Source organism: Pelodiscus sinensis, chromosome 10 (genome assembly GCF_049634645.1).
Source record: "Pelodiscus sinensis isolate JC-2024 chromosome 10, ASM4963464v1, whole genome shotgun sequence".
In the NCBI taxonomy this organism is placed as follows: Eukaryota; Metazoa; Chordata; order Testudines; family Trionychidae; genus Pelodiscus; species Pelodiscus sinensis.
The window spans coordinates 30,746,086-30,772,686 of NC_134720.1; the positions used below are offsets into that span (position 1 = coordinate 30,746,086).

Consider the following 26,601-nt stretch of genomic DNA (forward strand, 5'->3'; position numbering starts at 1 on the left):
CTGATCTGGCAGTGCTGGAAGATGGATGTTTCTGGACCACAGAGACTGTGGGCCGGGAGCCTAGCAGCAAGTAGGCCAGCAGCAGTGGAGCTGACACCAGCACCCAGCATCCCATCCACGGCCAGTGTCTGGCAGTCTGGCCAACGCTGCGGCTGGTGTCTGGCAGCGGTGTCAGGACCAGAGCTGGAGCAGGTGGCAGCAGGGCCAGCATCTGGCAGTGGGCCCAGAGCCAGAGCCAACAGCAGTGATAGTGGTATTGGGGTCGCTGTCTGGCAGCTCAGCTGGGGCTAGAGCTGGAAGCAGCATGGCCAGAGCTGGCAGCTCAGTCAAGCCAGCAAAAGTGCAGCCAGTGGCACGGAGGGGCGAGGGGCTGGGAGGTTGGTGGCAAAGGACCTCCCTTGGTTTAGCAAATTCCTTTGTTTGGGACCAGTCAGGTCCTAAGAAAAATGGTCTAGAGAAGTCCAACCTGTACTTTCAAAGGCAGCTACTCACCAGCATATTCTCTTTCACAGTCTGAAGCTGAGCTCTCTCCTTAGTATATGAAAGTTTAGAAGGACATACCCCAAATAGCAGATGCTGATCATGAGGCTGAAGTTTTTCCAGTGATAGCAGACGTGGCACCAAATAAAGCATCATCAAGAGTAGCAGATTATATTGGGAAACCTCTCTTCTGTACAATAACAGAGCCACATTTTCCCAGCCTGGTGAAGGTGAAGTGTTTGTGCCATCTGTGTTAGAACTTTTGTTTTTTCACAGCTACAAGAAAGTCCTATCATATGCACTTTTTAAAAATTCGCTCTCCAAGTTGTCTTTGTCCTCTATTTTTGATGGTGAGTATTGTACAGACTACCTACCTGCTTAGTCAAACAGAGAAACTCAGGCCAAAAAATTTAGAATTACTTCATCTATAATCAACTATAATTGAAGGTGAACTGAAATGCTTTTGTTTGTGTCTGTGAACACTAGAGGTCAGGCTCTGTGTTTCCACTGCCATACCTGATCACTAATCAGTCAGGTTCTTCTTACATCTTTGGGTGTTTGGCATGTGGTATCTGAACTAGGAAACACAAAATCCTTATGGAAGCTGACAACATTCAAAACTTTATAGCTGTTCATGGCACTCAGGGAACGGCAGATGAAGATTATAACTTATCAGGAAGTAAGTAAAGGAAGAGCTGCTATTCAACTACTTTGTTTTAACTGCATTTAATGATCTTTTTTAAAGGACATACATATGTTCTAATATTGATTTGTGAACTTAAGAAAATAATTACATTTATTTTCTCTCTGCATGTTGTTTTGCCTTTAAAAGGACTTTTACAAATCATATTACAGAACATCCCACAGGAGCTAATGTGAAGTGCACAAGAACTAATGATTGAACGCTGCTTTGACATTCTTAACTGAAAGGTGATATGAAAGAGCCTATTACTATAAAACTGAGTCACCTTCAAGTCAGTTTTGTTAACCCACTTACATGTGTAGTCTTGTTGCGATATATGGCCCCAATCCTATAAAGACTTAAGTATGTGCATAAAGTTACTCACTGTAAATGTAGACATCACTGGGACATATATTTATCTATGTGGAAATAACTACTAGATTGGGATCCATAAGACAGCAAAGCAAGGTTTTGCAGTACTAATTCTTAACCATGAAATCTTAATTTCCCAAGACTGCATTTTAAGTGCACACTTGTAAGGATATGAAAAGTACACTTTTCAGAAGTGTAACTAAAAAGCAACTGAAAATATTAGTCGTCTTTTGTGCTTGCCATTCTGCACACCTAACGTAGTGTCCCAGCCAACTGCAAGGACACATTTTCAAAGACTGCGCTCGTTACTGCCCATTGAGTCCTCTTGCTCATTAATGCATATCCCCTCTAGTCTGTTCTCTCCTTTGCGCTTGCTGTAAACTGCTCTGACAGCATGTTTTCCCCCTTTGTTCAAACAATGGCCTTTGTAACCAAAGAGAAAATTAACAAGTGAACGTTTACTTTTAATGATTCCAATTTACTTGAAAAATAAAATATGATCATGTGTTCTCCAAGCCGCTCCTTTAATTGCTCACTATAGAAATTATAGCATGTTATCTTTATACCTCTATGGAAGAGTTCAAAAATTAAAACCCAGAGAAAAAATACACAGTTGTTTACTAAATAAATTATGAAAAATGTGAGGTCCCAGGAGGGAGAGTGGTCTAGCCATTGAAATAGAAGAGTGAGAGATGAGTTTCTTGGATTCTACTCCATGCTTTGCCATTGATTCGTTGGGTCACTTTTGGCAAGTGATTGAACATCCAAGCACCTCGGCAGTATAGTTGTAAAATGGAAATAATCATATTTGTCTGCTACATAGGCTGTTGTAAGAATAAGTTAACGGGCTCTATCCCTCTCCCATGCGAGTCTGCCTTTGACTGCTATTATCCCCTTCAATCTGAGTGGCATTTTTCCCAATCTTTTTAAGAATCCCCAGTTCTTTTCCCTGGCCATCTGAAAGGAACAATAGAAATGCAAAGTATTGTTAAATTTATTTTTATATTGGTCAAGCATAAAAGCTGTGCAGTCAGACAGTTGCGAATCGCAGTCCTAAAAAAAAAAAAATGTGCATGGTTACAACCTTCAGCTTGTAAGCTATGCTACGAACAAGAAGATAAGCATTAGCTTCCGTCTTCTGTTCTTGCCATGAGGTGAGAGAGCAGTCCGTGGTTCCAGTGTGAAATGTACCTTTTGTGTTGTGTGCTACAAGAATGTCTAATAGACTTGCAAGCAAACCATGAGCAATAGCAGGCAGGATTGCATGTGAGGCAACAAAGAAAGAAGAAACAGGGCTTTGGGGAGAAAAGAGAATCATTTATGGGAGAGAGAGAGAGACAGTCACTAGAAAGAAAACTGTTGGCTACTATTGGGAAAAGTGATAGGAGTATCTTGGGATAGTTCTGGCTGGAGGCTTCAATATCTAATCACTGTTCATAATACCTGTCAAAAACGATTTGCAGCCCCAGCTTCATACTTTATATCCTGCACATATTCCAATCTTAACTCTTTTGCTGCTGCTTTTCCATAGCATTTGATGCATTGGCAGCTAACACAATCTGCAGCTGAGTAGGTGTATTGTACTAGGCTCCATATAAACAGAGGTCTTAGTTCCATCCTATGAAGATCACTGGTGGCCTATGGGTCTGTCATGGGGTCACCCACCCCCTGCTGCCTGGGAGGAGGGGTCAATATGGCGGTCACAGGGTTGCAGGCCCCACAGCCAAGTCTCTAACTCACCCCGGTCTGGCGGTCAATATGGCCCAGCGGCCGAGTCTCTAATGCCCCTTGTTGAGAGGCATAAGGGTGTGCTGGGGTAGGGGGCCCAGGCTCTCCCTCTCCACCGGGTCCCAGCCCAGGGCCCTATCAGTGGTTGGCGGTTCCCACCACTGGCTCAGCAGGGAGTTCCCCCCCAAAATGCGCCAAGTCCACTGGGGCTCCTCCCATTCCCTGCCCTGAGCTGCTTCCTACCCCACTCCCCTGATTGGCATAGTCTCCTCCTGTGTGGACAAATACCGCTGCGGTGTACGGCACCTGGCCTAGTGTGGCGGTGGGCCGCAATCCATGTAGCGGCTGCTGTCAATGCGGGGGTTGCGGCTGTCATTCCGGCTGGTGTGGTGGGTGGAGCTCCAGCATCAAGGGTGTCTACTTCCATGCTCCTGCAGGAGCTCCTACCCCTCTGGAGGTCAGCCCCAGCTGAGCTACTCCTTCAGCCTTTATACTGGGCCTGCAGGTGGAGCATGCCCGGCAGGGCTGCGGGGGAGGGGCCTTCTCAGCCCAGCAGGCCTGAATAGCCTCCCTTTGGCCAGTGTGGGGTGAGTACACCCCATCACAGGGTCTCTTACAAGTGTGCACGGAGACCTCATTGATTACAGGGCTCTGACTCTTCTTCTGGTTTCCAGAAGAGCAGCACAAAACAGAGAAGTGAGGTGAAGGTAAGAAGAGTGAAAGGAGACCCAATGTTGACTTTGTTTCAAAAGGTGCTCAGCATGATCACAGGTGTGAAGGAATGTGGCTCACAAAGAATCTCTATTAAGATATGGGAACTCCTAACCTAAGCTATTTAGCAGCAGCTAATAGGTTAAAGTGATTGTCAGATCAGAACGTGATCTCTTATTTTTTTATTTACTCAGTAACTACTAGGGGATTGAACAGAGAAAGCGGGACTTCATGTTCAGTCCAGCTGAGATGCCAGAACACTCCACATGCAGTAGGTCATGCAGATGCTCGAAACATTATCATATGTGTGTTGCTGGGTTCCTTTAACTTGTTATCCCTTTGGCAAGTTCCCCTATCTGTAGGCACACAGCACTGGTTTAGTGCAGAGTATTCCAAAGTGCCTTAGGGCAGCAGTGCCCAACCCATGGGTGGCGACCCCCCAGGGGGTCATGGCCATCTTCCTGCAGGCGGGGGAAGAGGGGGGTTATAGCACTTTGATCTGGGCCGGCAGGCATTTTGTTTTCCCAGCTTGGTGCCGGACATACACGCAGCAGGGATGGTGGGGGGAGTGGCAGGGGAGTGGACCAGCACTTTAAATTAAAGGGGCCACAATAAAATGTTCCCTGCAGTTTTGTTGTGGTGGTGGTGGTGGTGGTTTTTTTTGCTCAACAAAATTTTTTCCCGCTTCTGGAGGTCACGAATGAAAAAAAGGTTGAGCACCACTGCCTTACGGTTTGTCTAAGCTGCAGACTTCTTTTGATGGCAGGGTAGTGCACATTATCACATAGCCCCTTTAACATGAATATAAATAGTGTAGATGCTGAAGCATGGCTTAGGTAAGTAAACATGTGCCTGAAGGATGTGGGTATGTAGGTGTGTACGTTCCCTTTGTATCTCTCCACTGGTCCAAGCTGTGCATACATATCTACACTGGTATTTTCGACCTCATAGTATCCTTCTTCCTCCCTACTGCTGGAGCTTTTACCTGCTGCAGGAAAGACTTGAGCAATGGGGAAAGGCTGCAATAGTGGAGAGGCAGCAGGAAAAGGCAGCTTTTCCCCACTGCTTCCCTTCTACCAGAGCCTTTCACTGACATGTACCTACACACAAAGCAGGATGGACACAGCTTGCTTTTCATAGTGGCTTGTAGCTATACGTACACTGTACGCCACCAACGTTAGTCTGTGGTGTAGATGTAGCATAAGTACTTTCAGAGCACAGGTACCATTGAAAGTCAACGGGACTGTACTCCTAAATTACTTAGGCTATTTTGCAAATCTCACACTTTCCTTCTGTTTGCAGATTATCTTAGTGAACAAAGGAATTAGAGACTTATTTTTTCATAATTAAAAAAAAATCAGATTCTGGACCACCATGTGTCAGAGCTGTTCCCCACTCTGCATGGTATACAGAAGATGGGGGCCCTCAAGAGACCTTAAATACCTTGCCTCTATAGTTTACAAAAACTTCCCAGAGTCACAGACGCAATGGCTCTGAGAAAAACAAAAGCTGCCACCATCAAGTGATTTAAACCCTAAAAAAACCCAGGGCAGAACACTTGAATTCCTTCCCCAGGGGCACCTCAAGCTTTTATACCACAAGAAAGTTTTAGAAAGAAAAAGAGAAAATAAACTCTTAAATAGTGAATGGGAGAGGGAAGGCATACACTCAGACACAGAAGTTTAACCAAACAACCAAAAGAAAGAAAAATACCCTGATCGTGACTAAATACATTTTTCCCATTCCTCGTGATCCGTGCTGATCCATACTTCAAGGCCCAGTTCACTCCCATGTCCATTATTTCTTATGGGCATGGTAATTCTGATTACTGCGTCTGTTCCCTCTAGCCCTTAATTCAGAAGGCCCAAAGGAAGAGCAGACCAGGTATCTATATCCAATTCAGAATTCAGTACTATTTATCCCATTGGTTCTTCTGGCCCCCTGCCAACACCCTTGTTAGCTATCTGAATTTAACCCTTTAGTGAACCCCTCTGACCAGCACTTCTCCTATCCGTCACACCATGTAATAGCATTTTCTGGGAAAAAAATCTAGCTCACTGAACCACCAAGACCCCATGTAATTTTTATTCATCATGGTACATGCAACATAAAAATGAAGAGACCACAAAAAGACACCATATACTTCCTTTTATTAAGGGCATGCTCTCCAATCAGTATGTAGCAGAAGTGACATTCAGTAATGGGCAACAAAGCTCTCAGATCCAATATGATGCTTGTATCCCACTGGACTGCCATAGTCACTTACAAACAGGTAAGTTCCAGTCAAGCTCATTCTCTCTTCTTGTTAATGCTCAACTGACTTCAACATTATTCATAACTCTTTTTTGTGTGTTTTCTGTGAACATTCATTTGAGTAATTTTTGTTCTTAGGAATGTCCATGTAAAATGAATACTTGTAAGATGTATTCACATAGCAGAAATATTTAAATGGCCATCTTGGAATTTATAGAAGTTTCAATCATCCAATCAGGAAGCAGAAGTAATACCATCTGACCTTCAGGACCAATCATATACCATGAATTACAAATAGCCAAAAAAAGCATAGGAGATGCAAAAAAATCGTGAACAACTTGTAAGTTTAAATATGTCCACACAAAAAGCCTGTTAATCAGTTCCAAAGAATGAAAAAAATCATCGGAACTTTCATATACAATTCACAACCAGAAAAAAAAGAACTAAATTTATCACATACATTATTCACTGCAAATAGTTTGCCAAATTTTAGAACAGCTTCAGCTTTTCTGAAACAAAAGTAGCAAAACTATTTGTTTTGTTATGTATTTATTAGATTTCTTGGAGTAAACAAGAAAAAAGTAGTCAGTCAGACACAGAACAATAGCATCTAACTGAGCAATGATGGCGAAGAGAAACAGAATATTCAACATTCATTTAATTTAGCCTAAATGAGTCATGTTATCTAGTACACAGGCATTTTAATAATGACAATGCTGACAGCTACAGTAGGCTCTAGCTCAAACTGGCTTGTAAATAATTAACCATTGTTACATATTAGCTTGGGTTTTGATAGCTCTATTAATTTCACAATTAGAGTGAAGCCATTTAAAGCATGATATTTGTCACAATTAAACAAAGAGCAATGATATAAACATCAAGAATGGAGTCATCTCTCACAACCAATCTGACATTTGGGGGTAGGAAGCTCAGGGCTGAGGCAGTCCCAGACTGGTGGTGGAGGGGGACAGACATGTCCCCAGCCAGACCCATACACCTGCTTGGTGATTCGGTCTCTTTTCTGTATGGTTTTATGCTTCCTACTTATGATAAGAGGCAGCTGCATGCCAAATTTGGTAGTCCTAGCTCTCACCGTTTAGGAGGATATATGTCTCCTGCTCTGTCTAACAGTGTTCTGCCATATATTTCACATTATAGCAGTCTTAAACAATGACCCAGCACATGGTATTCATCTTAAGAACCCTTTCACTGCAGATCTGACAAAACACCAAGGTACCACTGTGAGTGTATGTCTACCCTACCCTCCTAGTTCGAACTAGCGGGGTAATGTAGGCATACTGCACTTGCAAATGAAGCCCGGGATTTGAATTTCCCGGGCTTCATTTGCATAAGTGGGGAGCCGCCATTTTTAAAACCCGGCTGGTTCGAACCCCGTGCAGTGCGGCTACACGGGGCACGAACTAGGTAGTTCGAACTAGGCTTCCTAGTTCGAACTACCGTTACTCCTCATTTCACAAGGAGTAACGGTAGTTTGAACTAGGAAGCCTAGTTCGAACTACCTAGTTCGTGCCCCGTGTAGCCGCGCTGCACGGGGTTCGAACCAGCGGGGTTTTAAAAATGGCGGCTCCCCACTTATGCAAATGAAGCCCGGGAAATTCAAATCCCGGGCTTCATTTGCAAGTGCGGTATGCCTACATTACCCCGCTAGTTCGAACTAGCGGGGTAGTGTAGACATACTCAGAGATTTCTAAAGATAGCTACAACACTTAACTCAAGTGTGATGGATTAGATCACAGAACCCATGGGATTTCCTCTGGTGTGCTGATCATGCCACGGACACCCAGCTTCCTGTTCTCTGGGGCTACCCACCACCCTGTCTCGGTGGGCCACATTCTCTGGTCTCCCACAGAAGAAGCACAGAGTTGGGATTACTGCTCCCACGCAGAGCAACACAGACACTGAACCAGTTCAGTTCTGGAAGGACTCAGCACCCAGAAAACCAACCCCCCAAAGAGATCAAAACCCCAAACAAATCCATCTTACCCTGTGTAAAAGTTTTACATAAGAAAAGCTCATAAGGTCCACCCACTCTATCGGTGAAAGTGAGATATGTACAGTGGTTGCCCTCCCCCGCACTCTGGTAACAATTATTTACACTGGGCTTGATAATAAACAAAATGATTTACATTTTGTACAAAAGGAGGATTTAAGCGGTTGCAAGAAAAAACAGTCAGATCAAAGTAAGTTAATAAGTTGAAATGAATGAAAAACGCTAGGTAGTTCTGATCCACTAAGAAACTTATTTCATGCAAATTTTTACCCTAAATAGCTGTTCTAAGATCATGTAATAAGCTTCAAGTCAGAGTTGATTTTTACTCTGGCCTGGGCCTACAGCTTCTTCAGAGTTCTTTGTCTCCTCTAAGGTCAGGCCACTCAGTTTCAAAGGCCAGATGAAGACGAAGGACTGATGGCTTTCTATTTCTTAAATATGCTTTCCCATGGGGATGGGAGCCAGGCAGCGCTTTGTTGCCTGGCTCCCATCCCCATGGGAAAAAACAGATTCAAGATGGATTCCAGTACCAAATGGCATGGTCACATGTCTTTCTAGGACCAACCACAGTTTGGACTTACAAGACAAACACGACCATTCACAGGTTCTTAGTTTGAATAGCAAGTCATTAAGTACCTGAAATATCACTAATGGCCCTTATTAGCACATTTAAACTATAAACTGATCCACATTTCATGTGTCTAACTTCACATACAAGAATGATACATTCACAAAAATAGAATATACACATTCAGCAGACTGTAACATTAAAATTGATGTGATACATGAGGGCTGCGTCTAGATTGGCAAGTTTTTCCGCAAAAGCACCCGCTCTTGCGGAAAAACTTGCCAGCTGTCTACACTGGCCGCTTGATTTTGCACAAAACCACTGACGTTCTACTGTCCGAAATCAGTGCTTCTTGCTCAAATGCTTTGATGTTCCCATTCGGGCAAAAGCCCTTTTGCGCAAATGCTTTTGCGCAAAATGGCCAGTGTAGACAGGCAGCTAAGACATTTTGCGCAAAAGCAGGCTAAACGGAAAAACATATTTTCAGAAATCCTAAATAAGCAACACTCTGATGCAAAAACTATAGAACCTGACACCAATATTTAAAAAGGGCTCTAGAGGCGATCCTGGCAATTACAGACCGGTAAGTCTAACTTCAGTACCAGGCAAATTAGTCGAAACAATAGTAAAGAATAAAATTGTGAAGCATGTAGAAGAACATAATTTGTTGGACAAAAGTCAACATGGTTTCTGTAAAGGGAAATCCTGTCTTATTAATCTATTAGGGTATATCTACACTACAACGTTAATTCGAACTAACTTAATTCGAATTAGTTAATTCGAACTAAGCTAATTCGAACTAACGGATCCAGACTAAAAAACTAGTTCGAATTAGCGTTTTGCTAATTCAAACTAGCATGTCCACATTAAGTGGACCCTGTACCGGGCTTAAGGATGGCCGGAAGCAGTGCCGGCAGGGCATCAGAGGAGGACTTAGAGCATGGAGATTCTGTCTCAGGCTAGCCAAGGGCTGTGCTTAAAGCGTCCCGACACCCACCCCGGACAGACAGTTCTCAGGGGTGCCCCGCTTGCAAAGCAATCCTGGCTTGGATTGCCCAGACTACCCACACTGGGCACATCACACCACTCAGCCATCAGCCCGGCTACACTTGCCGCAGGCTGCAATCTGGGAAGAGGGGGTACTTGGGGGGCTGCAGGAGAGCTTCCACCCCCAGAAGCCCGCAGAGCCAGCCCAGTCCTCCCCATCAGGGGCTCGTGCCCCATTCCTCCCTCAACTCCTTCCACTTACCCTTCCCTAGCCCCTCTTCTTGATGTACAAAATAAAGATAACATGTCTTCCAAAATGGAATCTGTCTTTATTAAACAAAACTGGCGGAGACTGGGAAAAGGAGGTGGGAGAGGGGAGGGAAACTAAAATGATCAGGGGTTGGGAACAGGTCCCATATGAAGAGAGGCTAAAGAGACTGGGACTTTTCAGCTTAGAAAAGAGGAGACGGAGGGGGGACAGGATAGAGGTCTCTAAAAGCAGGAGTTGGGTGGAGACGGTGCATACAGAAAAGTTCTTCATTCGTTCCCATAATAGAAGGACTAGAGGACACCAAAGGAAAGGAATGGGTAGCAGGCTTCAAACTAGTAACAGCAAGTTGTTCTTCACAAAGCAAAGAGTCAACCTGTGGATCTCCTTGCTGCAGGAGGCTGTGAAGGCTAGAACTACAACAGAGTTTAAAGGGAAGTGAGATCAAGTCATGGAGGTTGGGTCCATGGAGTGGTATTAGCTGGGGGGTAGGAGTGGTGTCCCTGCCCAAGGTTTGTGGAAGGCTGGAGAGGGATGGCACGAGACAAATGGCTTGGTCACTGTCTTAGGTCCATCCCCTCCAGGGTCCTTAGGGTCGGCCGCTGTCGGCAGACAGGCTACTGGGCTAGATGGACCTTTGGTCTGACCCAGGACGGCCATTGTAAGCTCAGGGTCGGGGGTCTCAGTGGACCCCCTTGATTCTCTTGCACACCTGCTCCTGGGTGGCCAGGCTGGCAGCTCTCCTGCCCTAGATGGCCACTTTCCTGTGCCTAGTGCGGAGATCGTGGACGAGGTCCATGATGTCTGCACTAGCCCAAGCGGATGCCCGCCTCTTGCGGTCCCGGGCAAGCTCCCGGGAGCCGCCAGCCTGGTCCCGGGAAGAGGGGAAGGGCTGGGGAGCATCGGGTGGGTGGCTCGATCCATGCCAGGTGCAGGGTCTGCTGGCTGGGTGCTGGCAGGCTTGCATCTGGCACGGGCACCGTAGCCAGCCCGTGCCCCTTTAAGGGGTCCGGGGCCGGGAGGGGGGGCAGACGAGTTTCCCTGGTGTTGGCCAGAGTGGCCACCAGGGAAACCTGGGGAGGGCTAGCCTCCCACTAGTTCGACTTAAGGGGCTACACACCCCTTAATTCGAACTAGCTAGTTCGAACTAGGCTTAATCCTCATAAAATGAGGTTTACCTAGTTCAAACTAAGCGCTCCGCTAGTTCGATTTAAATTCGAACTAGCGGAGCGCTTGTGTAGCGCCTATTAAAGTTAATTCGAACTAACATCTGTTAGTTCGAATTAACTTTGTAGTGTAGACATACCCTTAGAGTTCTTTGAAAGGGTTAACAAGCATGCGGATAAGGGGGATCCAGTAGATATAGTATACTTGGATTTTCAGAAAGCCTTTGACAAGGTCCCTCACCAAAGGCTCTTGTGTAAATTACATGGCCATGGGAAAAGAGGAAAGGTCCTTTCTTGGATTGAGAACTGGTTAAAAGACAGGAAACAAAGGGTAGGAATAAATGGTAAATTTTCAGATTGGAGAGGGGTAACTAGTGGTGTACCCCAAGGGTCAGTCCTAGGACCAATCCTTTTCAACTTATTCATAAATGATGTGGAGAAAGGGGTAAGCAGTGAGGTAATAAAGTTTGCAGATGATACAAAACTGTTTAGGATAGTCAAGACAGAAGCAGACTGTGAGGGACTCCAAGATGATCTCACCAAACTCAGTGATTGGGCAGCAAAATGGCAAATGAAATTTAATGTGGACAAGTGTAAAGTAATGCACATTGGGAAAAATAACCCCAACTATACGTACAGTATGATGGGAGCTAATTTGGCTATGACAAATCAGGAAAGGGATCTTGGAGTTATCGTGGACAGTTCTCTGAAAACTTCCACGCAGTATGCAGAGGCGGTCAAAAAGGCAAATAGGATGCTAGGAATTATTAGGAAAGGTATAGAAAATAAGACACAGAATATCTTACTGCCCCTGTATAAAACTATGGTACGCCCACATCTGGAACACTGTGTACAGATGTGGTCTCCTCACCACAAAAAAGATATTTTGGCCTTGGAAAGGGTTCAGAAAAGGGCAACTAAAATGATTAGGGGTTTGGAACGGGTCCCATATGAGGAAAGGTTAATGCGACTGGGACTTTTCAGTTTAGAAAAAAGGAGACTGAGGGGGGATATGATAGAGGTCTATAAAATCATGAGTGGTGTGGAGAGGGCTGATAAAGAAAAGTTATTTATTAGTTCCCTAAATAGCAGAACTAGAGGTCACCAAATGAAATTAATGGATAGCAGGTTTAAAATGAATAAAAGAAAGTTCTTCTTCACACAGCGTGTAGTCAACCTGTGGAACTCCTTGCCAGAGGAGGCTGTGAAGGCTAAGACTATAATAGAGTTTAAAGAGAAGCTAGATAATTTCATGGAGGTTAGGTCCATAAAAGGCTATTAGCCAGGGGATAAAATGGTGTCCTTGGCCTCTGTTTGTCAGAGGCTGGAGAGAGATGGCAGGAGACAAATCGCTTGATCATTTTCTTCGGTCCACCCTCTCTGGGGCACCTGGTGCTGGCCACTGTCGGTAGACAGGATACTGGGCTAGAAGGACCTTTGGTCTGACCCAGTACGGCCGTTCTTAAAAAAAAAAAATCTTACGGGGAGAGGGATAGTTCAGTGGTTTGAGCATTTGCCTGCTAAACCCAGAGTTGTGAGCTCCATCCTTGAAGGGGGCCGTTTAGGGATCTGAGGCAAGGCTGTCTGGATTGGTACTTGGTCCTACCCTGAGGGCAGGGGACTGGACTTGATGATCTCTCAAGGTTCCTTCTAGCTCTATGAGGATAGGTACATCTCCATATAATAAAAGAAAATCAGTCTTTACTAATGGCATCTCACACAGATTATGAACATGTATTGGTCTGCACTGTTTTGGATCATTATCAAGGAGAACTATCTGGGATGGTGGTTGAAGTGTAAAAAAACATATGAGTCTTTTGTGCATCTGGTCTGTAAATATTTTACAAAGCTGGCTACAACAATGCCATGCAAATTCCTGTTTTCACTTTCAGGTGATATTGTGTACAAGAAGTGGGCAGAATTATTTCTTGCAAGTGTAACCAGGACTTGTTTCTCTTAGGGTATGTCTACACTAGCCCCCCAGTTCGAACTAGGGAAGCTAATATAGGCACTCGAAGTTGCAAATGAAGCCCAGGATTTAAATATCCCGGGCTTTATTTGCATCTTCCCGTCAGGGCGTAATTTTTAAATCCCCCTAGTCCAAACTAACTGCCCACGACTACACGCGGCAGTCAAACGTTAACTCGAACTAAGTCCTTAGTTCAAGTTAACTGTTACACCTCGTGGAACAAGGACTTAGTTCGAGTTAACATTTGACTGCCGCATGTAGCCACGGGCAGTTAGTTTGGACTAGGGGCATTTAAAAATGGTGCCTGGCCGGAAAGATGCAAATAAAGCCCGGGATATTTAAATCCTGGGCTTCAATTGCAACTTCGAATGCCTACATTAGCCTCCCTAGTTCGAACTCGGGGGCCAATGTAGACATAGCCTTAGAGACTGGCTGATCAAGAAGTAGGACTGAGCGGATTTATAAGCTCTAAAGTTTTATATTTTTTTATTTTTGAGTGCAGTTATGTAAAAATCTCCATTTATAAGTTGCACTTCCACAACAAAGAGATCCCACTATATTATTTATATCAAGTAAATTAAAAGATGCTATTTCCTTTTTAACATTTTTACAGTTCAAATATTTGTAATATTGAGCACTGTGCACTTTGTAGTCTGTGTTATAATAAAAATGTAATAAAACTTCCAAAAATATTTAATACATTTCAATTGGTATTTAATGGCTTAACAGTGTGATTAAACCTGCAGTTAATCACAATTATTTTTTAATAATAATTTTTTGAATTAATCGCATGAGTTAACTGAAGTTAATCAACAGCCCTAACAGAAATATTAAAGAAATTGCAAGCCCTGCCTAAGAATAAGAATTTACAAGTTTGACTAATGATTGGCAAATCCCAAACATTTTTGTTTTCAGTTCAGTTAAGCAGAACCTAAAGAAGTCAAATTCTTCTCTCAGCTACCATGAGATAAGAGTTCAGCCCTGCAACCATTCCTTAAACTAATCATTATTACTACAGGCCCAATTCCGCTGTGTGCCACTGAGGACTTTCATTCAAGTCAATGTAACTGAGGACTTTAAGTACCTTGCAGAATCAGGTACATAGTCCCACTTGAATCCAAGTAGAGTATTTAACCCAGAAAAGGCACGTGGAGTGACTACTGAGAGCATTTTCTTTGTAAAGTAAATGTCTCTCGTGCAAAACTATTATATAGCTCACTAGCTGGACTTACCTGGTATTGCTTGGGAAACTGGAGGAACAAAATTTAGGAAATTTAGGAAAGGAGGGTACCCTGAGCCAGGGGACCCCCAGAGCCACAGACCCTGGGGGCTGATGTCTCCTGGCCCACATCTGACCCTGTGAGAACAATAGGACCCTCCTTCCCCCAGGACCGAGCAGCCAGCCCCCAGGAAAACAGTACAGGCAGTCCCAGAGTTACGCGGATCCAACTTATGTTACGAACGGGGCCCTCCCTCTCCCTGGTCTCCAGCAGACCAGGGAAAGGAAGCAAAGCGGCGGAACACACGGGCAGCGGACAGCCCAGATGCATCTGGGCTGTCAGCTGGCCGCGTGCTCCGCGGCTTTGCTCTGCTTTGCTCCCCGTCCCCCTGGTCTACAGACCAGGGGGACGGGGAGCAAAGCAGAGCAAAGCCATGGAGCCCAAGGGCAGCAGGATAGCCATGGCGCATCTGGGCTGTCCCGCTGCCCCCGTGCTCCGTGGCTTTGCTCCGGACGCCTGTGGTACAGCAGCTGGGGCGCTGCCGGTTGGTCCCGTAGCGCCGCTCTGGGTGCCGCTGGACCAACCCGGCAGCACCCCAGCTGCTCTGCCCCAGGCGTCCTGATTCAGCCACTACTGGTCAGTTTCAGCAGTGGCTGAATCAGGACGCCTGGGGCAGAGCAGCTGGGGTGCTACTGGGTTGGTCCAGTAGCGCCGAGGAGAGGCGGCGCTACTGGACCAACCCAGCAGCACTCCAGCTGCTCTGCCCCAGGCGTCTCCAAGTCAGCCGCTGCTGAAACTGACCAGTGGCTGACTACAGGAAGACCCTGCCCCAGGCTTCCTGGAATCAGCCGCTGATCAATTTCAGCAGCGGCTGAATCTGGACGCCAGTTCCGACTTACATACAGATTCAACTTAAGAACAAACCTACAGTCCCTATCTTGTACGTAACCCGGGGACTGCCTGTACACAGTCTTGCGGCCAGTAGCAAGGGGACTTCTCTTTGCAAGGTTGGCTCAGGGATCCACCTGCCCTGCCTTGGGAAGCAAAAGCTCAGAGCTCACATCTAACCCCAATGTCTGGAACCAGACACAGAAGAGGCCCACTCACAGTACAAACAGCAACTGGCTGGCTTCACAGCACTGTAACGCATCGAGGGTTTAACCCGGCTCCTCCGCCCTGAGCTGCAGCAGGCACACGGATTCCTTCTGCTCAGATAGCCCAGCGAGCTGAGCAGAAAGGCTGGCCGGCTTTGGTTTTGGTTTCCGGAGGGGGGGGCTGGCAGGTGGGGAGTGACCCTGGGTGGAGGGGAGGTTACACGTGGGAGAGGTGCCCCAGTTCGCGCCCGGGGCGGCAGGTGCCGGGGGGGCAGGGCGGGACCCCAATTGGGTCTAAAAGTACCTTAAAACCACCTCCTGGATGAAAGGTTATCCCGTGCAAAGTTTGGTTGCGGTAGCTCTTATAGTGTCCAAGTTATTAGCGCACAAACTTATAAACATTCTCCTTTATATATTAGATAAGGTGGTACTTGGACAGATGTGGTGGAAGAAAATCAGATTCTCTGTCTATGTGGGGCACAGGCTGGCAGTTTGGGAGGTGGCGGGCAAAGGGTGGGGAGGAGCAGGGCGCTGTCTGTGTGGGGCACAGGCTGGAATTTTGGGACATGGCAGGTGAGGGGTGGGGAGGAGCAGGGTGCTGTCAATGTGGGGCACATGGTGGCAGTTAGGGAGGTCACGGGGGAAGGGAGGGGCAGAGCGGGGTGCTGTGTGTGTGGGGCACAGGGTGGCAGTATGGGAGGTGGCGGGGGAAGTGGAACATCCCCACTTGCCTTTTTGCGTAAGAACTCTTGCACAAAAAGGAGTTATTCCTCGTGGGGAGAGGAATAACTCTATCGACAAAAGCCCTCTCTTCTGCCGATTTACTTGCGCAAGAATGTGCTTGAAGTGTGGACGCTCCATGGGTTTTTTGCACAAAAACCTGGTAGCATAGATGCAGCCTGGGAGTCTATAATCTTGTCCAAAGTGGGTTGAAACTACAGGTTGGACTTCCCTGGTCCAGCACCCCCGGGAAGTGACTGGTCATGGATGAGGGATTTTGCCAGATTAGGGGAGGTAATTTCTGGACCCCCTGCCATTGGCACCCCCCAGCCCTGGTCCAGCCACTGGCTCTGCCGGGCAACCCTACTGTCACGTGCTGGGCTCCCAGCTGTGCCAGGCAGCTCCACTGCCAGCACCCCAATGCCCTGCTAGCCCACAGGATTCCCAGCCACCAGCCCTCCAATGGAACTCTCCGGTTTGGGAACATCTGTGATCCTGCTAGATCACAGACATTGCCAGACCAGAAAGTCCCGGTTTAGAGAGGTGCAACCTGAAGTGGAAAGACTCCCATTGACCTCAGTGGGATTTAGAATTATTTTCTGTTCTGCCCTCAGACATTCCTTCAAGCAATGTCCTGGCCCAGATAAAGTAGGGTGAATTGGAACACATAAGTGTACAGTATTAAATAATCCGTTGTTTCTGTGAGGGCAGATTTACCATAGGCATTTCTGTGCAAAATGTTTGACTGCAAACAGCCCCAATGATGAGTATACTTATATTACTTCATAGCTTTAAACTGACTTTGTTTGAGGTATGAAGTTGCCTGACAGATAAAATGTTATACATCAGCCTAATATTTTAGCAAATTCCAGATCAACTAATAAATGTGTTTTCTAACCATTCTAATGGTTATTTGTGCATAGTAAGTTCCAATTTAATTAATCACACTACATTAATCTTCTTTGACACTTTGAGAATAGCTGCTTATTTCCAAGGGGCAAATCCTGCAGTCCAGACTCAGTCAAAACTCCTGATGAAGTCAATGGGAGATATTTCATGAGTTAAGACTACAAAGCTAATGGATTGGGCCTGTAGCCTTGGGAAAACAGACACTGTCTCATACCTCTAGCTGTCCAATCATAGGGTGTTCATGTGGTGCTGTTTGGCAGCCTTGGTTAGCAGCAATAAACAAACCTCATTATTAGTCTGCAGTACTTGAAGAGCTCATCTGCATCACAAAAGATAACAGCTGCTATGCACCTAGGTCCAGTACAGTGGATAAAGTAAATCAGAAGGAGAAAAAAAATTGCACACTCAATTTCTTTATGACTAATTTCATTGTAGGGAGTGTTCTAGAATGCTCAGCCTTAACTGAAACAAAAGCCATTGCTGGTACGTACCGTGTAGTCCTTTATAAGGTCTGCAAATTTTCCCTATCTTCAACGCACAAGCTGCAGTTTTAACTAGTCAGTTTTGGGGATCAGATAACATATTTTAATTATCCAACTACATAGTTTGCTGATCGAGCCGCATATCTTATTTACTTGAAATAATAGATTTCCACCCACATTGTTACCTATATATAGTGCTTTTTTAATTGACTTGCAATGCTTTTATTAACTGTGCTAACTGAGCCACATAACTCAGTCACTGGGTTCTTATGTATTGTACTGAGCTGATCAAACTTAAAGGGGTGGTTGAATTTGTGCCATTTGAGCTGCATGCTTTACAAATTGAGTACTTTACAAGTTGAGTAGTTCAGCTGCATTCTTCATTTCTTAGATTGTTACATACTTTTCCACCCTTAAGGTACTGATATAGTTCAAAACCTGTACTGAAAACCACTTGATACCCAGTACAAATTTGTTCAGCCTTTGCTTGTCTCTTAAAATCCTCATATTCTAAATTACACTGATATAAAGATTCAGCCTGCTCAGGGCTGTGGTTGCTACAGAAGAGGAATTCAGGAAATGAGCTGTTTGTGGCAAAGACTCTCTCATCATCAGTTTTTGAACAGCACCCAGCATATTAATCTCATTCTGGTAAGACCTTTACATCTGTCCATGTGTCTGTCTGTCTAGTAACTCTGAAACAAAAAGAGCTCGGACCACCAAATGCAGTATATAGCTTCCTCTTATAACTTAACACAAGGGAAGGATTTAGTTGTGCCAGGAAAATGGGATGTGCCTTGAATGGGATTGCATCTCATAAAACCATATAGAAAACAGACAATCACCAGGCAGGTGAAAGGAGCTAGCTGGGGGTGCCCCCCCATCTGGGACTGCTCCAGACCTGAGCCTCTCCCACCCCAAAAAAACCCTTTAGGGAGGGCAGAGATCTGACACTTCTCCCTTTCTCTCCCCCACCCCCACAGAACATTCCTGGCTGTTTCCTTCATCAGAGAGCAAGGGGAAAGAGCACAATTTGCTGCATTCCTCACTCTGGCTGGAGACTGCAGGGGACAGATGAACCTGGACCTGTCCTAGCCGGGGGGATATGTACCCCTCCCATCTGTACCCACTGGAGCTGCAGCAGCCATAGTCAAGCACCTGTCACCTAGCCCCAACCTGTTGCAGTGATAGAGTGCTGGGGTTGTCCTCTCTCCTTGGGACAGCCTACATATTGAACTAAGGATGTTAACAACTAGTAAACTATCTGACCTTATTGCTTAGACTTATTGGATAGTCAAGTCAACTAGTCGAGGAGGTAGATACATGTTGGACCTCCCTTATCCAGCACAATCAGGATCTGCCTGATCCCAGATGAGGGACTTTGCCAGACCAGGGGAGGTCATTTTTGGACCCTTTCCATGGGCCTCCCAGCTGGCTCACCACCTCCTGCTGGCCCCACTGGACAGCCATCCACGAGGCAGCCCGGCACTGGGGTTCCAGAGAGCTGCGCACCACGCACTAGGGCTCTGGACAACCATGTGCACCGGGGCTCCCTGGGCAGCTGTTTCCTGAGCAGCTGTGCATGCCACATGCTGAGGCTCCCAGCCCCACTGGGCAGCCACACTCCAGGTCTCCCAACCCCACTGGTCAGCCCCGCCACCACACACTGGGCGGCCCCACCATCAACTCCATGCAAGCAGCCAACTGCCCTGCCAGATCCATAAGTATCCTTACTGCTGGCCCTCCTCCAGGACTCTCTGGTCCTGCAACATCCAGCTGGACCATGGATGTTGCCGGGCCAGAGAATCCTGATTAAGAGAGTTTCAACCTGTATTAAAAATAAAGGTAGAAAAAAAATATTTCTTGAGGGGAAATTATTTACATGAATTCAGATTAGATGCAATGTGGCTATGTAGCTTTCTTTCTGGTACAGAATTTTGCAGTAGAAAGCTTCAGACAGATCCTCAGTTTTTAGAGGTGGGGGTGGGACTGGTTGTTAAGGGACAGTAGTGACTATCTAGCTAAGGATGATTGATATTCTATTGTAAGCGTTATTTTGATGTCACCCTCTCCAACTTTTGATCTGAGTAAAAATAAAAAGTTAATATAAATTTAGGAGAACAGGTTTTACAGATACTTCCATAATCCGGGGCTATCTAGTTTTCACACACTATTTAATCATAAACTAGCTCTTTTCAAAAGATTACTTTAGTATTTCATGAATTTTTGTCTCCATTTTCTCAGCCTAGGATACAGCTTTAAATTTCTCTCCCCTCCCAGAGGGAATTGGGTGTGTACTCTCCAGCAATAAATTATTTTAAAAGAGAGAAATAACAAATTACCGTAACTTTCACATAATCTACCGCTGGCCTATAAAGAGATAAATGCCAAGTAATGTTCTCTTCCATCTCCTCAGTTCTCTCCAGAACTATTCTCAGCTTCACCAAGCTTCCATGATCCCCAAATATCTCCAGTCTTTGTTGACTTTATTTCCCTCTTTCCATGTCCTTTCTGCTGCAAGATGGCTAATCCTGTCACCTTCATGCCCATTGTCCTAAAATGTCACACACCTACTAGTCAGTATTCCAATACTAATAAGACTCATTGAACTTCCACAATATATTGCAGAGAATCAATTTTTTTCTTGTAAATTAAAAATGTAAACCAATAATCTCTATTATATAAGCTAACATCTGCTCCTTTGTGTTCACAATATGATTCTGTAGTTCTTTCCCACAAGGCTTGAATTTATCAAGTACTGAGGCATACACATTGCATAAAAATCAAGAAATAGCAAATTGAATGTTCACCTTTCATGCTCAGCTCTGCAGTAAAAACGATTCAATTTCACTGTCAAATACATTAGGGAGAAAAAGTACAAAATAGAGATAAATCAGATTAACACTTTCAAAGATAAATGGTATTTCAACCAAATTTAATCTTACATTGGCAAGGTGCAAACTCATTTCAAAACATCTACTGTACAAGGGATACTCAGAAGGGTACTAGTTATAATCATTTTGTAATTGCATTAGGGTGGGGAGTTTCAGCTAGACTCATGGGGCAATGGAGCAATTTAGATCTGAGGTTATGATCTGGAATTCCAGTATCTAGCCCAATTGAGTTTAACCATAAAAGTTGTTTATTCCTTCTGCTCAAGCTAGTTTATGCCTCTACTCTTAACAGGAAATGACTCTCCATGACTCTTGCTTGTTAAAAAAGAACAAAAATGAAGGAAGAAAGATGAAAAGGAGATAAAAATTATACAAAGTACAAACCTGATACTAATAGTTTCCAGGTAAGCCAGTTGTAGATCTTGTATCCCAATCCAGGAAAGCACTTAGAAATTTAAATTTAACTATGCGAGTAGTAATCACACTGAATTCTACACTATGCACAAGCCTGATCCAATACCCACTGAAATGGACAGGAGAATTCACAAAGGCAGCCGTGGGCTTTGGATTGTGCCCCATATGTTTAAAATTAAATATGTGTTCACATGATTCGCTAGATCAGGATCCTCATGCTTAACATCTGTCAGAGTCAGGCTCCAGGACTGTATAAACAGGAATTTTGGGTTAAATTCGTTTGTCATAATGGAATGCCACCTCACTGAAATCAAAGCATGTATTTAACCCACTGACTTTAGTGGGGCTGTACAAGAGAAGCTGGTTCAATATTTGTAGGGCTAAATCTGATGAAACAGCTTTGAACCCTATCTGTAAATCTCTTGGGGTACGTCTAGACTACATGCCTCTGTCGCCAGAGGCATGTAGATTAGGCTACCAGACATAGGAAAATGAAGCGGCGATTTAAATAATCGCCGCTTCATTTAAATTTACATGGCTGCCGCGCTGAGCCGACAAACAGCTGATCAGCTATTTGTCGGCTCAGCGCGATAGTCTGGACGCGCGGGTGTCGACATCAAAGGTATTTGTCGACCACCCAGGTAAACCTCATCCCAGGAGGCATACCTGGGTGGTCGACAAATACCTTTGATGTCGACACCCGCGCATCCAGACTATCGCGCTGAGCCAACAAACAGCTGATCAGCTGTTTTCGGCTCAGCGCGGCAGCCATGTAAATTTAAATGAAGCGGCGATTATTTAAATCGCCGCTTCATTTTTCTATGTCTGGTAGCCTAATCTACATGCCTCTGGCGACAGAGGCATGTAGTCTAAACGTACCCTTGGGGTTACAGTTAGCTTTTAATCCAAATTCCACACTTTCATTAATACTTACCAGTAGCTTGGCTTGGTCCAGTGAGCTTCGCAAACTCATATATCTCTGGTAACAGGGAGGCGAGGCAGACATGGCACCGTCTCCTAAATAATTGCAAATAGTAGTTCAATTTTCTCACACCACATAAATGCAAAACATTTTAAATGTAATTTTTTCCACTCCTGGCTTTTTTACCAAGAATGGGAAAAGAACATATCAAAATTATGTTGTCATTATTTCATCTTTAAAAAATGATGAATTCCCCGTCCCCCCCAAGGTAAATAATGTCTCTGAAATTGGTAACTACAGTAGCTCCACTCTATGCTACCCGTACAAAAGTGAACATGTCACATGAACACAGACAATGAAGATATTTTATTTTTTAATATCAAGGCAACAATGACATTCATGAATGTTAAATTCCTCACACTAATGTATAATTCATTCTGTGATATGACAGTTGAACAAAATTGTATCCATAAATATGTAATGCTGCACAGTTCTTTTTTTTTTAATGTAGTTTACATTTATAAAATAATTGGCTTTCATCCACCAAATCATCTTTTTCTTATATTGTTTTTTAAGTGGACATCAAGAACTGAATTGCAGTTTATCACTGAAGAGATATGTACATTTCCAAGCCCAAGTAAGTTGGCTTTCGGAAATGTTTTAAGTACCACACTCTATGTGAAATTTTTTTTTTCTTCCCTTTTCCCTTTTATTTTTGCAAAACTGGCCAGAGCAGAGCAGCCAGGAGAGTGGACACAAACAACGTAAAAGCAAAATAATTGAAAATCTACAGTTAACAGGTTGTGAGACCTGGGCATTAGAATATTTTGATGATTTTAGCTTAAATATTCAACTGCTCTATCTGTTCCTTGGACTGGGGGTGAATTGCTTCCAAGATCTGTCACTGGTAGGCTCAAATTATGTTTGCATTCATGAACTGCTTGTATAGGTACTTTACTAACTGTTTTGTTCTCTCTGGCTGTTTGCATGTTTTATCAGGCAACTGTTTGCAGTGTAGTTCAGGTTCAATCCTGGTTCTTTGCAGCAGGTCAAATGGAGAAATTCACATGCTGGAAGTCATAAGGGGCTTGATTCTCTGAAGTGCAGAGCACCTACAAATCAAACTGTAGTAATAAAAGCTGCAGGTATTCAGTTCCTATGCAAACAAAGCTTGTGGTTCCTATTGGTTGGGCCTTGTGCTCGGAAGGATCAGCCAGTACTGCAGAAGACATTTTCAACTGATTTCTCAGAGATAAGTGGAAAACTGTATTTAAATTGGGTGCCATGAATCAACTGGAAAATTTAAAAAACACACACACAGCAATTTCCTCTGGTATCTATAGCCATCCATCTGTCAATGACCTATCATCTACTCTATCTCCTTTGATTCCTGGGCATATAGTCATATGAGCTGAAATTTTTTGGAAAATGTCTGTAAAAAAGTATTCATTCATTTCCAAGAACAAGGAATGTATTCTTACAACTAATTCCCTGAGAAGCAAGACCGTGAAATCCAGTGAAGCGTCACTATGGAATCAGGGACATAAAAAATCACACACATTTAGTCAAATTATAAACTCTGAAAAAAATCTCTCAATTTGCTCATGCTCATTTGAGAGTTGTAAGAGAGTTAGGCAGCCAATTTCTCAAAAAATGCCATCTGTACTGGGCCTGCTCCAGCAACTGCTCCTCCTGGTCCCTATGGATACGTCTACACTGCAGTGATATTTCAGCATGCTTCTAATATCCTGAAATAGCTATTCCGTGTCTTTGAAACAAGCCCGTTATTTCAAAATATAACATGCTTGCTATTCCGATGTCCTTGTATATGATGTTCCTCGAGGATTAAGGAACATTTTGGAACAGTGGTACTCAAATTTGCGTAGCTCAAATTGTGTAACTTATTTTGAGCTAAGGGTGCAGTGTAGATGCACCCTATGGCACCAGAACTGAGGGCAGGCAGACTAAGGATGTTAAGAACTAGTCGACTAGTTGACTAGTCGATCCCCCCTTACATTTCAAAGTGTGCAGAGCTTGGGGTCAGCTGGAGAGTCCCCAGCTGGCCCTTGGTTCCACGTAAATGCCACACGGTGCATGGAGCCCTGGGTCAGTGGGGGCCTCTGAGTCCCCTGATGCCCCCAGGCTCCATGAGGGAGCTTCTGCTTTGAAATGCACAAGAGCCCCTGCGGGTGCTTCCGCTTTGAAGGGAGCTCTTGTGCTTTTCAAAGGGTACTTCCTGCTGGCCCCGGGCTGCACGCAGTGTTCCGCATTCCTCTTTTGAAATGCTCATCATGCTGGTGTCCTGGCAGTCACTGTGGAATGCAGCTAGGAAAGGATCAAGGGTAGGGAAAAAAGTGACAGGAGCTGAGATAGAGAAGGTTGGATTTAAACAGACGGGAAGAGGGCAGGACCTAGAATGAAGTGGCTTAGACAGGAGCAGGTGGTGCAGTTGGATAGGAGGAAAGACAGGTTGGAGCACAAGGGTCTAACCACTAAAGAAAACTCCTCTGCAAAACCTGGAATTGAGCCTAGGAATCCTCAGTCTCTACATTGCTATCAGCAAATTCCTGAAAATCCATTGGCAAAATGTTTACCTCATTTCCCTCTAGTCACTGATTTATATAAAGCAGGGGTGCGGAACCTTTTTTGGGTCAGAGGCCACTGACCAACAGAAAAATCAGTCAGGGCCACAGACAAGTGAGAAACAAAACAGAACAAAACAAAAAGCTCTCACTGACATGGCCCCTGACTTATAAGAAGAAGGACACTCCCCACATTCCCCTTGCACAACAGAGCCTGGAGGGGAGGAGGTGTCCAGGCTAGTTGAATTTGTGTGCTCCACCTCCTCAGAAGGATGGTGGGCAGGCTGGAGCACCAGCACAGGCTCCCCAGTGATGCGGGGAGCCCTGAGCCTAAGGGGCCAGATCCAGACAAGCCAGGAGCTGCATCTGGTCCCCAGGCCTTAGGTTTCCCACCCCAATAAAGGATAACAACTTACTGCTACTAGCATTTACTTGATTTTTCAAACTGTTTAACTCTCTGCTGTGCCTCTGAAGGTGAAGTCCTTCTGAAGACTTAATTTGGGGCATTAAATATGGCTATGTGATGGGGTTTTTTTTCAATCTGTTTTTGTTAAAAAGTCTCAGAGGGGTAGCCGTGTTAGTCTGTAATTTAAAAAAAAAAGAGAGAGAGTAATCCTGTAGCACCTTAGAGACTAACAAATATATATATAAAATCATGAGCTTTTGTGGGCAAAATCCACTTCCTCAGATGAGAGTGGAGAAAAAAGGGGAGAACGCCCAACTTATAACAGAAAAAGAAGGGAGGGGGAGGAAAAAAAACTGTCGGCTGTAGTGCCAGTGCTAATGAGACTAACTGAATGAGCTGGAAGTGTCCCATACATAGCTTTTGATGTCATTTGGGTGTTGAATATAATGAAGAAAGTATATCAAACAAAAAAAAAACCCTCCTACATTAAAACAACTCTAAGGTTGTAAAAGTCAAGCACTCAAAGTTAAGGAATATCAGAATTAAGATTGCTTATGTACTCTTAATGCAGTCATTTCATGTGTATGCATAATGATTGTCAGGGCTCTTCCCCAATCTGGCACTTTGAGGGCAGAAGGTAGGGCCCTCAAAAGACCTTAAATACCTTGCCTCTACACAGGTTCTGCTTACAAAAACTTCCCAGAGTCACAGATGCACTGGCTCAGGAAAATAGGCTGCCACCATCAAGTGATTTTAAAGAACCCTGAAAAACCAGGAAGAAACACTTAAATTCCTTCTCCAGGAGTACTCGAAGCTCTTCTGCCACAAGAAAGCTTGAAAAAGGAAACAAAAGAAAATACAGAAAACAAATTGTTTGATAGCTGACCTCTCAGGCTAGGCAGGCACACACACAGACGTGTTACCTTCCAGGACACAAGAATCAAAATCGTCGCCTTAAAAAGATGACTTTATTACCAAAACCCAAAAATATATCCTTAATAAAACATACTTGGTTTCTACGTATTACAGAGCAATTGAGAAGAACAAATTAAAACACGAGAACATAGTATCTCTGGGTTCAGCTTAGATAGTGAATGTGGGGGAGAGCACATGGATTTTACACAGAGACTATGTCTAGACTACACTCTATTTTCGAAAGAGGATATGCAAATTTTGTAGGAATTTGCATATCTTCTTCTGATCTCACTTTCAAAAGTTGATCTTTCGAAAGTGAAAGTAGTCTGAGTTTTTTTCAGAAAAAAACCCTTTTTCGAAAAAAAACGCTCTTCCTTTAAAAATGAGGTTTATGCTTTTTTTTTTTTTTTTTTTTTTTTAAGGGGGTTTTCCTGAAAAAAATGTGTTCAGACTGCTTTCACTTTCGAAAGCTCAGCTTTCAAAAGTGAGATCGGAAGAAGATAAGCAAATTCCCACTGAATTTGTATATCCTCTCTTTCGAAAATATAATGTAGTTTAAACGTACTCAGAGAAGATTAACCAAACAAACAAAACAAAGAAAAATACCCTGATTGTGACTAAATATACATTTTCCCCTTATTTACCCACAATCCCTTCACGGTCCAGTCTATTTCCATTCCCCAACTTCCTTGGAGCCATGGTAGTACTGCCTGGCTTTAAAATATCATGTCCCTTCAGGTTCTGGTTCAAAAAAACTCACACAAAGAGAAACAACAGTAGGTTTATATTAACAATTTAAATTTCAGCACAATATCCCACTGGTTCTTCTGGCCTTCTGCCAACACCCT

At 44.3% G+C, this 26,601-nt stretch overlaps 1 protein-coding gene and 1 long non-coding RNA gene across 3 annotated transcripts in view; one reads left to right on the forward strand and one right to left on the reverse strand.

Moving 5' to 3' along the window:
- VEPH1 (ventricular zone expressed PH domain containing 1) overlaps positions 1-17,527 on the reverse strand; it is a 206,920-nt gene extending 189,393 nt beyond the window's left edge. The window contains exon 1 of one of the 2 annotated variants that reach the window (XM_025184859.2): positions 17,424-17,527. The gene's annotated coding sequence lies outside the window, so the exon portion shown is untranslated. Of the gene's footprint in view, positions 1-17,352 lie in introns of both variants that reach the window. The other variant, XM_025184857.2, reaches the window with a different exon arrangement.
- An 82-nt stretch (positions 17,528-17,609) lies between these two features.
- LOC112545858 (uncharacterized) lies at positions 17,610-22,982 on the forward strand. The gene is made up of 3 exons (XR_012906262.1): positions 17,610-18,271; positions 20,807-20,918; positions 22,850-22,982. It is a non-coding gene; the product is annotated as an uncharacterized LOC112545858 (long non-coding RNA).
- The last annotated feature ends 3,619 nt before the right edge of the window (positions 22,983-26,601 follow it).